The 12286-nt window shown below is 38.5% G+C and overlaps 1 long non-coding RNA gene across 6 annotated transcripts in view; it reads left to right on the top strand.

The window, feature by feature from the left end:
• The window catches only part of LOC136863202 (uncharacterized), a 165066-nt gene that overhangs the window by 51285 nt on the left and 101495 nt on the right, over window positions 1-12286 (top strand). For 4 of the 6 annotated variants that reach the window (XR_011017780.1, XR_010859169.2, XR_010859172.2 and 1 more), the window contains exon 4: window positions 8477-8672. This is a non-coding gene — a long non-coding RNA (uncharacterized lncRNA). Of the gene's footprint in view, window positions 1-8476; window positions 9094-12286 lie in introns of those variants that run through there. The other 2 variants (XR_010859170.2, XR_010859168.2) reach the window with 1 other exon arrangement.

Genomic DNA, 12286 nt, shown 5'->3' with positions numbered 1-12286 from the left:
AAGTATTTTTTGCCGGAAAATTCACTTAAGGGGGGGGGGGGGGGGGAGAAGTGTGAAAGGAAGTAAAAAAGGCGAATTATTTTTATGGGGATACTTATATCTCAAAACTCAAGGTAATAGACGTGAACATTGGGGTTTGGAATCTCCTTTAAACATAAAGAAACACTCCTTCTTTTAATTTTTTTTTGGGGGGTTAAATAAACTTAAAGGCGGTGGGGTGTAGAAGGAGGTGAGATCAATTGATTTTACTCTTATTAATGTTCTTATAAGGATCCTCCGTTGCTTAGGCGGCACCGTGCCGGCCTCTCACAGCTGGGTTCCGTGGTTCAAATCCCGGTCACTCCATGTGACATTCGTGCTGGACGAAACGGAGGTGGGACAGGTTTTTCTCCGGATACTCCGGTTTTCCCTGTCATCAGCCATTTGAGCAACACATAATAGTAATAGTAATAATAATAATAATAATAATAATAATATTAATAATAATGTTCCGGACCGTCGTCAAATGTGCGGACCGCGCTGGTAACGGCTCCTGGACGGGTAATGACTAAGAATGCAGACCGGCCGCGGGTTCAGTGCCGCCAAGGCACCCAATATGACACCACTCCGGATCTCCTGAAGGATTATATCCATATTAAAAATGATTAAAGGAAAAGATGGCAAAGATTTACGGACCCAACTGACCAGGAGGAATACCTGAGCCTAGCCTGGGAAGTACGAAATCGATTGCTGGAAAGGTAGATTGAAAAATGGGAGGAAACGTGCTGTAAAATAATAGAAAACGAGTCAGATCGGGAATTTTGGTGGATTCTCGCAGAAAACGAGTCAGATCGCGAATTTCGGCGGATTATATATCTAAAACAATAAGCATTCAATTATAAATTTCAGTATAATACCGTAGCGAAGCACGGGTATCTTGCTAGTTATTACATAGACTTACTTCATTCTTGACTGCTATAGGTGTACTAACCATCCTGGGCTATTAACGAGGGCCGGGCTGAGTGGTTCAGATGGTTGGGGTGCTGGCCTTATGACCCCAACTTGGCAGGTTCGATCCTGGCTCAGTCTGGTGGTATTTCAAGGCGCTCAAATACGCCAGCCTCATGTCAGTAGATTTACTGGCACGTAAAAGTACTCCTGCTGGACAAAATTTCGGCACCTTGGTGAATCCAAAACCATAAAAGTAGTTTGTGGGACGTAAAGCAAATAACATTATTATTATTCTGTTAGCTAAGTCTCGTTTATTAGTCTTATGCCCGGTTTCACCAATCTTCGTCAAGGGAGATGACGATCGTCAAATATTTGATGGTCCATCAAATCTTTTTACATTTCTCCAACATCCATTTTCACTGATGATCATCAAATCGTTCCTCAAGTTTGAAGAATGGTTTTTCGTTCGTCAACTCACTTGACGATCCTCAAGTTAATTAAATGGCTACCATGCTGTAAACATACGGTAATGTTCATTGCCATTTAGACATATCTACTCCTGTCAAACTGACGAACGGTCACAGACTTGATGTAAATTCAAGGAAGTGTGATCAGGCGAAATAAATAACTAACAACATTGCTGTCGTTAAATCAAGGTGAGCTAGACCTTCACAAGTGAAGTCAAGAAGAGACCCGCTGCATATCGCATATCTCATATCTCAACAGCAAACTTTATGACTATAACTCCAACGGAGGATGATTATTACTTCGGTATTGCGCATCGGCAATACAAGCAGTGCTAGTGTACGATGAATTGAAGTGCAGTACAATGGCTTTGTGATAACAGGTTTGCTGTACATATGAAGTGAGAATAGTCGTCATTTGGAGTGCTGTTTAAATAGTGCCTTGTAAAGTGGAGCAATACGATAGTTTTATTCTGGACGTTAATATTGTACTGTGTCTACTCCCTAATTATTTATCGTTCTATTTTTTTCCTCTCTTAATTTATTTGAGAACCTGTGAGCACTAAGGGAAAAACCGTTTTTCTTCTCAATTATTATTGTGCTCATTTATATGTTAAAGCTCATAGTGCAAAATGGGCGAGAATTTCGACGCTGAGATTATGTATATAGAACTGTTGGAGAATCTTGGACCTGAAACGAAATGATCATTTCCACATGATGGGCAATTCTAAATTTATTATGAGGTACAGGCTTTCTAAACAAGTGACCTTGAAATTATTAGAACAAATTGAAGCAAGGCTTGAATATCCCACTAATAGGAATAGACCACTCACTCCTATCCAGCAGTTGCTTCTGACACTGCTTTTTTATGCTACTGGCTCTTTTCAAATAGTAATTGGAGATACAAATGGAGTTTCGAAAGCTACAATAAGTAGATATATCAAGAATGTGTCTGAAGCAATCACCTATTTAAGACATCATTATGTTTGTTTTCCTAGCGCAGATGAAGTACGTGCTGTTATTCAGGAATTTTACGGTATATGTAATTTTCCGGGTGTAATAGGGGCAATTGACTGTACTCATGTAACAATAGTCTCCTGGTGGTCATAATGCGGATATGTTTCACAACAGAAAACAATATTTTTCCATTAACGTTCAGACCATTTCTGACGCAAATCTACTGATTAGAAATGTAGTAGAACGATGGCCCGGCTTGGTACATGATAGCTTCATTTTTGATAACTCAGAAATCGGAATGATTTTCGAAACAGGAAGAATACCAGAAGGGCATTTATTGGGTGATAATGGTTACTGTTTAGCCCCCTATCTTCTAACTCCCTTTTTCAATCCAAGAACTGAAGTTCAAGAAAACTACAACAAAGCTCATGTGGAGACAAACACTGTGGAGAGACAGTATGGGGTGTGGAAAAGGTTTCCTGTGCTATCTTTAGGATTAAGAACAAAAGTAAGAACTGCATTAACCATCATAGTAGCCACTGCTGTTCTTCACAATATTGCAATACAAACTAGAGAGGAGTTTCCCCCCGAGGATCAAGAGCTTCGTGAGTATTTGCAAGAGAAAAGAGCTCATGACAGAAATTATCTTATTTGATGCGGTACCTGTCCCCGCCGTAGATGTTCCTCGTGACAGTGCGCCTGCTGCTGTTCGTGAAAGGATTGTCGAAACTCGTTTCCTCGAAGAAAGTAGTCCAGTTAAACAAACATATTCGCAAGCATTTTAATGAAATGTTCTTATACAATAATATGAACTTATTTTTATTACATTTTAACTCATTTGCTTTCAATTTACTGGCAATTTAAATTGTCTACATCAATGTAATTTTTGTTAGTTCACTTTCACCGATATGTATTTTGTCACATAATGCAAAGATGCAGAAGTATTGTTCTCTAGCACTTAGAATGATTCCTTGTATGGGACGAGAGAAAAAAAAAAAAAAAAAAGTTTAAATACTAGTGATACTACATAATTACTTATTCAAATAATTGGCAAGTTTTTCTTGCAACACAATGTTTTAAGCTTTTCCTTTTCTTGTTTCATGTGTTCAGTTTCTTTCTGCATTTCAAGAAGCCTCATTTCTGAATCATGTTCTTATTTTAAATTCTTCAACTCAAGGTTGCATAGTTTTCGTCTTTCTTCAGACAGTTCGGAAAGTTTCTCACGGGCTTTAGCAGCTTCGGTCTTTTTCACTTTATTTAATTTGGGCCTATTCCATGCACTCCACGGATTTCTCGAAGTAGTTGATACTGGTGTCAGCTGCGATATCAGTACCTGCTCAGTAGAAACAGGAATCGGAGAAACAGCTGACATCACTGATTCTTCATGAGGTGTGATCTCCAACATAGCAGAGGTTATGTGTCATAGTTGTTTCATCTCCACAGCATCCTTCGCGACCGGTGTTATCTATTTTATGTATATAGAAAGCGTTACAGTCAAACTCGTTAGGAATGGGCTCCACTTGCTCACAGATAATAGATAATAATTGGGAAGAGGTTTCATCTAATGATGAGGTTTCAGCTGCTCCACCTCCCATTTTATGCATGTTGATCTTATCCTGGACCTTCTGCTGTTTCATCCTGCGCTTAAAATTGTCATAAAATGACTTCAGCTGCTTTGTAGATATTTTTTAAAAAGCAAAATCTATAGCATTAAACATGTCTGTTAATTGTTCCCAAGCTCTTTCCTTCTCTTTTACAGTCACACCATCAGTTTGCTTATTTTCTGTTACATCTTTCTTTTCAGCAACTAACCTTACCAATAATGCCTTCTCTTCTTTGGAGAAATTCTCTCCTCTTTTTTCAAATGTTTTTTCTTCTCCATTTCTTCTTAGTAGTTATCAAAACAATATTAAATACGGTATTTCGCGGCATAATCGTCGCCACCGCGTAATCGTCGCATCCTTTATTTTCAATACAAAAATCGGACTTTAAACCTTTAATTACATAATCGTCGCACGTCCAAATTTTGTTCACTAATCTGGTTAAAAGGTAAATGGAACTGCAACGTAAGTTGCACATGAATGCGCAATTTAAATACGTGTATGGTTTATGGGCAATTTGGCAACACAGTCACGTTTGCGACATGTTGCACAACGTATAAATAAATAATACCGGTATATGTACGACGCATGGCTTACCGGTAGACTATCGGCAGTTTGACAACGTGGTCGCGAGACAGTGTACTATTTATTCACCACCTACATATTATGCTTACCGGTAGGCTATCGGCAGTTTGACAACGTGGTCGCGAGACAGTGTACTATTTATTCACCACCTACATATTATGAGTTCCCATTTGAAATACGTAAGGCTGTAAGTTATCGCTTATCGGCAACGTCGCCAGGAAATACCGGCTAGGTAGGTTGAATGGACCTCGACCCAGCCCTCAGATACAGGTAAAATTCCCTGACCCGGCCGTGAATTGAACCCGAGGCCTCCGTGTAAGAGGCAAGCACGCTACCCCTACACCATGGAGCCGGCTCCTGTGTTATTGCGCACGAAGTGAAATCCAAGACGATAACGCAGATTTCCACGGAATTATTCAGCCGAATTATTTACGATGTCTCAGTTGTCATCGCTAGACTCTTATCTTACAACTACGTCATAAGTGTCCGGGCATGGGATGAAAACTTTTATCCAAGCAGTCAAGATAATTATTATCCAATGCTATTAAAGTTTTATTTTATAAACTCGTCAGTAATGTAATGTAAAATCATCAATAACTGGGAAGAAATATTAACCTAATTACCGTATGTTTAAAAGAAATTGAAAAAAATGAATGTTTGTTACTGACGTCTCGGAATACAGTCAACTATACAGTAGATCTACACCGCGCTAGCTAGAGCTCCGGTTTGCGAGCTTTGCGCAAGCGCAGTAGTGTGTCGCAACCAACGAGCTAAACTGATAAATTGTTGCATGCTTCCTTGCTGCCTAACAGTATTGGCTGCTCTGGAATGGACAGATCACAGATGCATTTATTTGTTTCAGATTTACGTGATTACTGTAGACATGTGTGCGTGAGAATTTAAGTTTTTAATTTGTGTTTTGGGTGTTTGCAGAAATAATTTGTTTTAATAGTGAACAATTACGGAAAGTCATTTATATCGCAAAACATTAACGCGTGAAGAAGCATTTATAAGCGATTATGGGTAAATACAGAAACTATTCTGCGGGCTTCAAGCTAAGCGTAATTGCCTTCGCTGAACAGCACGGGAACAGAGCTGCAGAAAGAAAATTTTCTGTGAGTGAAAAGTTGGTGCGTGACTGGCGGAAAGTAAAAAACAAGCTAAAAAGCACAAACCCTTCTAGACGCGCGTTTAGAGGTCCTAAAACAGGGAAGTTTCCTATAATTGACGAAGAAGTGTTTAGGTACGTCAGTGAAATACGTAACAATGGCTGCAGTGTATCATATGAAATGTTACAAATTAAGGGACAGGAGGTAGCGCGCAAACACAACATACCCGTAACTCAGTTTAAGGCGACTCGTGGGTGGATTAAGGGGTTCATGCGACGACACAATCTGTCAGTGCGAAGGAGAACAACACTAAGCCAAAAGTTGCCTGCTGATTACATGGACAAGATTGTAAATTTTCACCGATTTGTCATACGTTTGCGCAAGGAAACTTCGTACTTGCTTTCTCAAATCGGTAATGCCGATCAGACTCCAATCTTTTTTGATATGCCTCGCAACAGCACTATTGCGCTAAAAGGATCACGGAGTGTATTAATGAAAACCAGCGGTAGTGAGGAGTTGCGATGCACGGCAATGCTAGCCATTAGGCCTACAGCTGACGGGAGAAAGTTGCCGCCTTACATCATTTTCAAGAGGAAAACGATGCCTAAGAATATACAGTTTCCCCGTGGAATTCATGTACGAGTGCAACCAAAGGGTTGGATGGACGTAGAACTCATGCTGGACTGGGTTAAACAACCAGCTCTGCTTGTTTTAGATAGTTTCCGAGGTCACCTCGTGAACGAAGTGAAGCAAATTCTCACTACAAATAAGACACGACAGATAGTCATTCCTGGTGGCCTAACATCTGCTTTGCAGCCACTAGACGTATGTGTTAATAAACCCTTTAAAGACCACTTACGTCGATTTTACGAGTGGATGATGAGCGGCGATCAGCAATTGACGCCCGCCGGAAATATCAGGCGTCCACCCTTGGACTTGTTATGCTCGTGGGTGAAGAAGAGTTGGGATCTTATACCACCTGAACTAGTCTCCAAGAGCTTCAAAAGGACTGGGATTTCGAATGCACTAGACGGTTCCGAAGATGACGCAGTGTGGCAGGGAGACGAAGAATCTGATACGGGTATTAACAGAGGCGAGGACGGCGCATCAGATAGCGAAACCTGCGATAGCGACACCGAAGATTTGGAATAAATTGCGTACCGGTAAGTCCGCATTTCACAACAAAGCGATAATTTTTTGCAAGTGTAATATTTTAACTTTAATACTCAAATTAATGACAAATTAACTTAATACGTTCATTTTTATTTTCAGGTTGGAAAAACGTTCGCCGAATTGTTGCGAAAAATTATGAATTTTGTTTTAGACTATTTTAATTATTTTGATGTATAAACGCGAGTATTACGTGTGCATCTTAAATTTGTATCAAATACAATTTAGTTATAAATACATTTTTTGAGTAATACAAATACTGGTATCAAATATTCATCGTATAATGGTCGCACCCTACAATTTTTTTCGAAAATTTTGGTATAAAAAGTGCGACGATTATGCCGTGAAATACGGTAACTTTTCGATACGAGTTAATTCAATAGAGAAACATTACATAACTTGCGGGAACTGAATTCTATTGCTTCCTAACCCTCTTTTGTTTTACGAGCGAATTAGAAAGGTCAACATACATTAATTTGTGATGGAAAACTAAATATTATTCTGATGAATCGTCATATTTGACGCAACCTCAAATAAAGCCAATCTGCGTTGGTGAAACGCTTCTCATTTTAACGAATCGTCAAGCCTTGATCGACAGTCATATTTGATGATCATCAAGACATTTTGACGAAGGTTTGTGAAACCGGGCATTAGAGTGTAATTTGCGCACTGTGAAAAGAATTGATCAAATTTAGTATTCATGCATTGATGTTTTTAAACCTAAATTTGACCATGTTTACTACATCTTTCATTTCCCATCATTGGCAATAAATACTATACACTGCCATCCCCTTTACACAGAAGCTACGAAAATAATTGCTGTACTTCGTGGAAAGTGTATTGTCTGGTCAGCACAACTGAGTGTGTACCCTTCCCTTTGATCTCTGTTTACTACTGTAAATTCATTGTATACTGCGATCTGACAGTTGTAAGATTTTAAATATTACTAAGGCAATTTTTGTTGAAAATAACGCGAGTCCATTAAGTGGGAATATTTTGGAATTTTAATGTAAAGGAAAATTGGTGTATGTCCATTGGGGGGGGGGGGGGGGGTCCATATCTAATCCATCACCAATAAAATTTTTAAAAATATTTCGTTTTCATGCATCATAAAGTTACTTAATTTTGTTTCATTACCTGCTCTCACTTAACTCTTTTCATGAAAAATGTTTTATGATAATTATATTGGTAACTACTAGAAGGCTTGTTCAGCCTCTGTCCCCCAGTGAGCTTTTCTATAGTCTCTCTCTCTCTCTCGCTCTCGCTCTCTCTCTCTCTAACCAATGAAACTAGTTTTCTGAACTTTTCAGTAGATCATAATCACAGCAATGGTTTGGCTTGTTCAGTGGCTACCATATTTGGTATAATTATCTAAATTAGTGTTTCCAGTAGTTCATTTTGTTCATATTTGAAGACATTGCTCTAGTTACATTCTTTGAAAATCTTGTGAAATTAGAGTTGTGTTATTTGTTTCAACGTAACTTTAATCTAATCTTAATTTCTGAACCTATTATTTTTTGTAATTAGCAATTTTGTCTGAAGTTTGCACAAATTTATCAGATAAATTCTTGTGAAAATTCAGGATTGGTTGTTATATATATTGAGAGTTTCAGTTGTTGAGTCAGTGTACAATGGAATCAATCATCTTTCCTTGCTGCAGGTGTTGGCTTGGTTGTGTAATTAGCGTTCACCTTGGTGCCCTTTTAACTCTTGCTGGATGAAAGCTGACACAAGCAAGTTAGCAGGAGACAATACCTCAGAGTTGCTACAGTGGACCTGGGTAGCTGTGCACTCGATGATGTCGTTCACAGAGCTGTTCATAATGTTCATCCTGTTGGATATGGTGGTAATATCATGTATGTAACAATATAATGACTTTGTACTGTATATGTGTACTGCAATAGGAATTTCCCTTCTTGTGATCCATATCATCCTGAGAGCTGTTGTTATTAACTTCACCAACTGGGGTTAGATCTGAAAATAAGTATCATGGTGCAAATTACGTATTTGAAATCTGATCTACAAGGTTAGCTTCTGGGAGAACATCTTCAGCACTCCCTCGTCCAGTTTTGCCAGCATATATTTTAGTTTAAAGCTTCTAGGAACACAAACTAAAGTTACTAACTGAAACAGCTTAATTCTTATAAAGTTCTGCTAATAAACTCTTTAAAAGATGTATTAAATGTCTAATATAAAATATAGACTGCAAATGGCAAACATTTATTGGAAATTCACAGTGGCTTTGAGACTAGAATAAAGTTCAGATATTTAAATTAACTCTGTTCATGTTGTCTTATTTTCCTTCCTTTCATATTCTCTTATTTTAATTTGTATATGATTTATTATTTTAGTAAAAATGTTTTGTGAATAGAATTAGTGATCAGGAAATAAGATTAGGAGCATTTTATTGTGTTCTCTATGTGATGAAACAAATCAAAATGAGGTGAAGAGGTGAGGGTTAGTAGCAAAGTTCAAGAAGAAACAAAGCTGTAAGAATGAGTGGAAAAAATTTAATATTATGGTTAAATTATTAGAGTGAAGTTCTTCTTCTACATCCCACGTGGGTTCACAGGTGCGATCTGTGTCACACAGGCGGATTTGGCCCTGTTTACTGCCAGATGCCTTTCTAAGCCAACTGTATGTGGAGGGATGTATTGACTAGGGCTCGAATTTCTATGATCAAAAGCCTGAAAATATGAGCTAATAATAAAATTCAAATCAAATCAAATCAAATCAAATCAAAATCTCTTTATTTGCAAATGAGGTGTCTACCTCTGTGGCAAATGGTACACTAAAATACATTATTGTCAAGCACTAAATATTAAATTAACAAGAGAAGAAAATTTTCCTATAATACAGTATTATACAATTTACGCTAACAATTTTTTTTATTAAACACACAGCTCATCCTTAGTAAATTTATATTGTTTCCAAAATTCTACTTATAATATCTCCTATACTACTTACAAATATAGTCAACTAATATACAGTATGTGGAATTACTTCAAATGATACTATACAACTGGTATAAGATTAAACATTACATTGCATTTATTTATTTATTATTATTTTTTATTACCCATTCTGGAACCTGGAAAATAATAAACAAACCTTCTGACATTTAATTACGGATGAAATAATGCATACCCCTTTTAGTAGAGTTGCATTTTCAGTAGAATTACACTGGACGACAACATGCAGTTTCAGATGGTCAAACTTGAAGGATTTTCTTCCTGCATCGCACAACGTAACGGGGGCATAACCGAAGACAGGGAAATCATTAGCAGAAAGTTTTTGGTTCATTTTCGTTGTATTTTGCCTCTTTCCCACAAGGAATGTCAGCAACTTGACACAATGTTGTATATCCTGGATTTCGATTAAGCACACGTAAAATTGTCCCTGACCTTGTCAGCTACTTCATACTGTGCTTTCAAAATCTCATTTACCGAGCTCGATAGCTGCAGTCGCTTAAGTGCGGCCAGTATCCAGTATTCGGGAGACAGTAGGTTCGAACCCCACTGTCGGCAGCCCTGAAGATGGTTTTCCGTGGTTTCCCATTTTCACACCAGGCAAATGCTGGGGCTGTACCTTAATTAAGGCCACGGCTGCTTCCTTCCCACTCCTAGCCCTTCCCTGTCCCATCGTCGCCATAAGACCTATCTGTGTCGGTGCGACGTAAAGCAACTAGCAAAAAAAAAAAAATCTCATTCATTTTCATTTAGAATGCTTAGTGCATCGTACAATTGCACAGCCACAGTTTCAAGGCAGGTGATGGATTCTGATATGGCAGAGAATTTGAAATTATGTAGGCTAAGATTCTTGACAGGGTGGATGAAAACAAGTCTTGTATATTTTTTATTGCAGATGAATGAGTTCAGTCAGAGTCATTGAAGATCTTCTCAATCTCACTGTAGTTTGTGCAATAGTAGATTATAACATCAAGCCAAATCCTCCAAAGTGTTATAATGGGATGAGGGTAGTGATGGCGCCTCTTCTTAAAATTTCTGAACCCGAAGCGCAGCCTCAGAAAAAATCTTCTTAGCGTTGGCAACGAATTTATCCACTTCCGGGTAGTTCTTTCAGACCTCTTCAGCCACTCGATGTAGGGCATGCACAAGAGAAGTTTCATGCAGCATTTGTGGAAACAGAATTTTGAAGACCTTTCACTGCTTTTGCCATGTATGGTGCAGCATCCATTACTAAAATGAGCGCATTCTCCTGTTATAATTTACCTGGCCACAACAAATTCGTTGCAATGTCGAAAACAGCGATAGAGGTGTTTTTCACCTTATCTAACACCTCACACGTCAACAGAAATATTTCTCTGGGCTGGTCATGTTTAAGGGTGCCTACGATAATATTTGCCACATCTACTAACTACGTTGGTGGTTTCAACTATGGACACCCATATTTTGTTACTGCCCACACTATTTCTTCTTTTGTTTATTGTATCACTCTAACAGGTAGGTAGTTCTTTGTTAACGTTGACTTGGAGGGAATGGGATAAGTCGTGTAATTTTCTAAGAACTTTCAGAAACTATGTACCTCTACTTTATTTAAGTGGATGTTTGATGAAACCATGATTTCACAAAGATCCTTAGAAACTGCAAAGATGCACTGGCCTATGTAGATGAGATACTGAGTGGGCCACTAACTTCCCTGCCAAATAGAATGTTCCTTGCTACCGGCGTGTCGTCATTCCCAGTGACGTCATCTTCACTGCAATATCATCAGCCATGCACTGCTATCAAGACCGAGAGCATTCGAGGTCCTGTCATTTGAAACTTTTAAAAATAGTTTCCTTCCCTACTATAGAGTCCAAACTATGTGAAGCTATCCCGAAATGGTTTCTGGAGATGATCTCTGATATTCCCAGCTGGTGTATGTGTAGCAGAAGCCACTTCTTTTGAATAAAGTAGTGTTGTTGAAACTTGCCAAACCACCAGCTGATAACTAGCGTATGCTATGAGTTGTATTTCTGAATGTAATACATAGTGACTGGAATCATTCTTTTGATAACTGTGGCTGTTGAAAGCCAACCCTTATTTTTAAGTACCTATATTTCATGCTTGTCTACATTTATTACATCAGGATTTACCTAAACCGCTGTATACTGCAAATCAACCTTCCTGCCATTCATACAACTCAGGCAATATGGTATTGGGAATCAAACTCAGGCTCCCAAGAATTGTAGCTAATTGTGCTAACCACTACACTGGCGGACATTCTTAACTAGAAAAACAGACATACATACATGACTGATGCGTACATGCAATGCGTGGGTTGGACACAAAACTATTCACCTATTTGTGTGATGTCATCAGAACTGTGGTAAGCCTACACTGCGGAGGTGGACATTTCTTAACTACGAAACACAGATGTACCGCATGAATTCGACTTGTGTTTTCATTGCGTGGATCACGGACGAAACTATCAACAAATTTGTGTTTTGTAATCAGAGCTGCATAAG

Source organism: Anabrus simplex, chromosome 2, assembly GCF_040414725.1.
Source record: "Anabrus simplex isolate iqAnaSimp1 chromosome 2, ASM4041472v1, whole genome shotgun sequence".
NCBI lineage: Eukaryota > Metazoa > Arthropoda > Insecta > Orthoptera > Tettigoniidae > Anabrus > Anabrus simplex.
The sequence above is the reverse complement of the archived record's forward strand: the minus strand, read 5'-3'. Positions and strand labels throughout refer to the sequence as shown.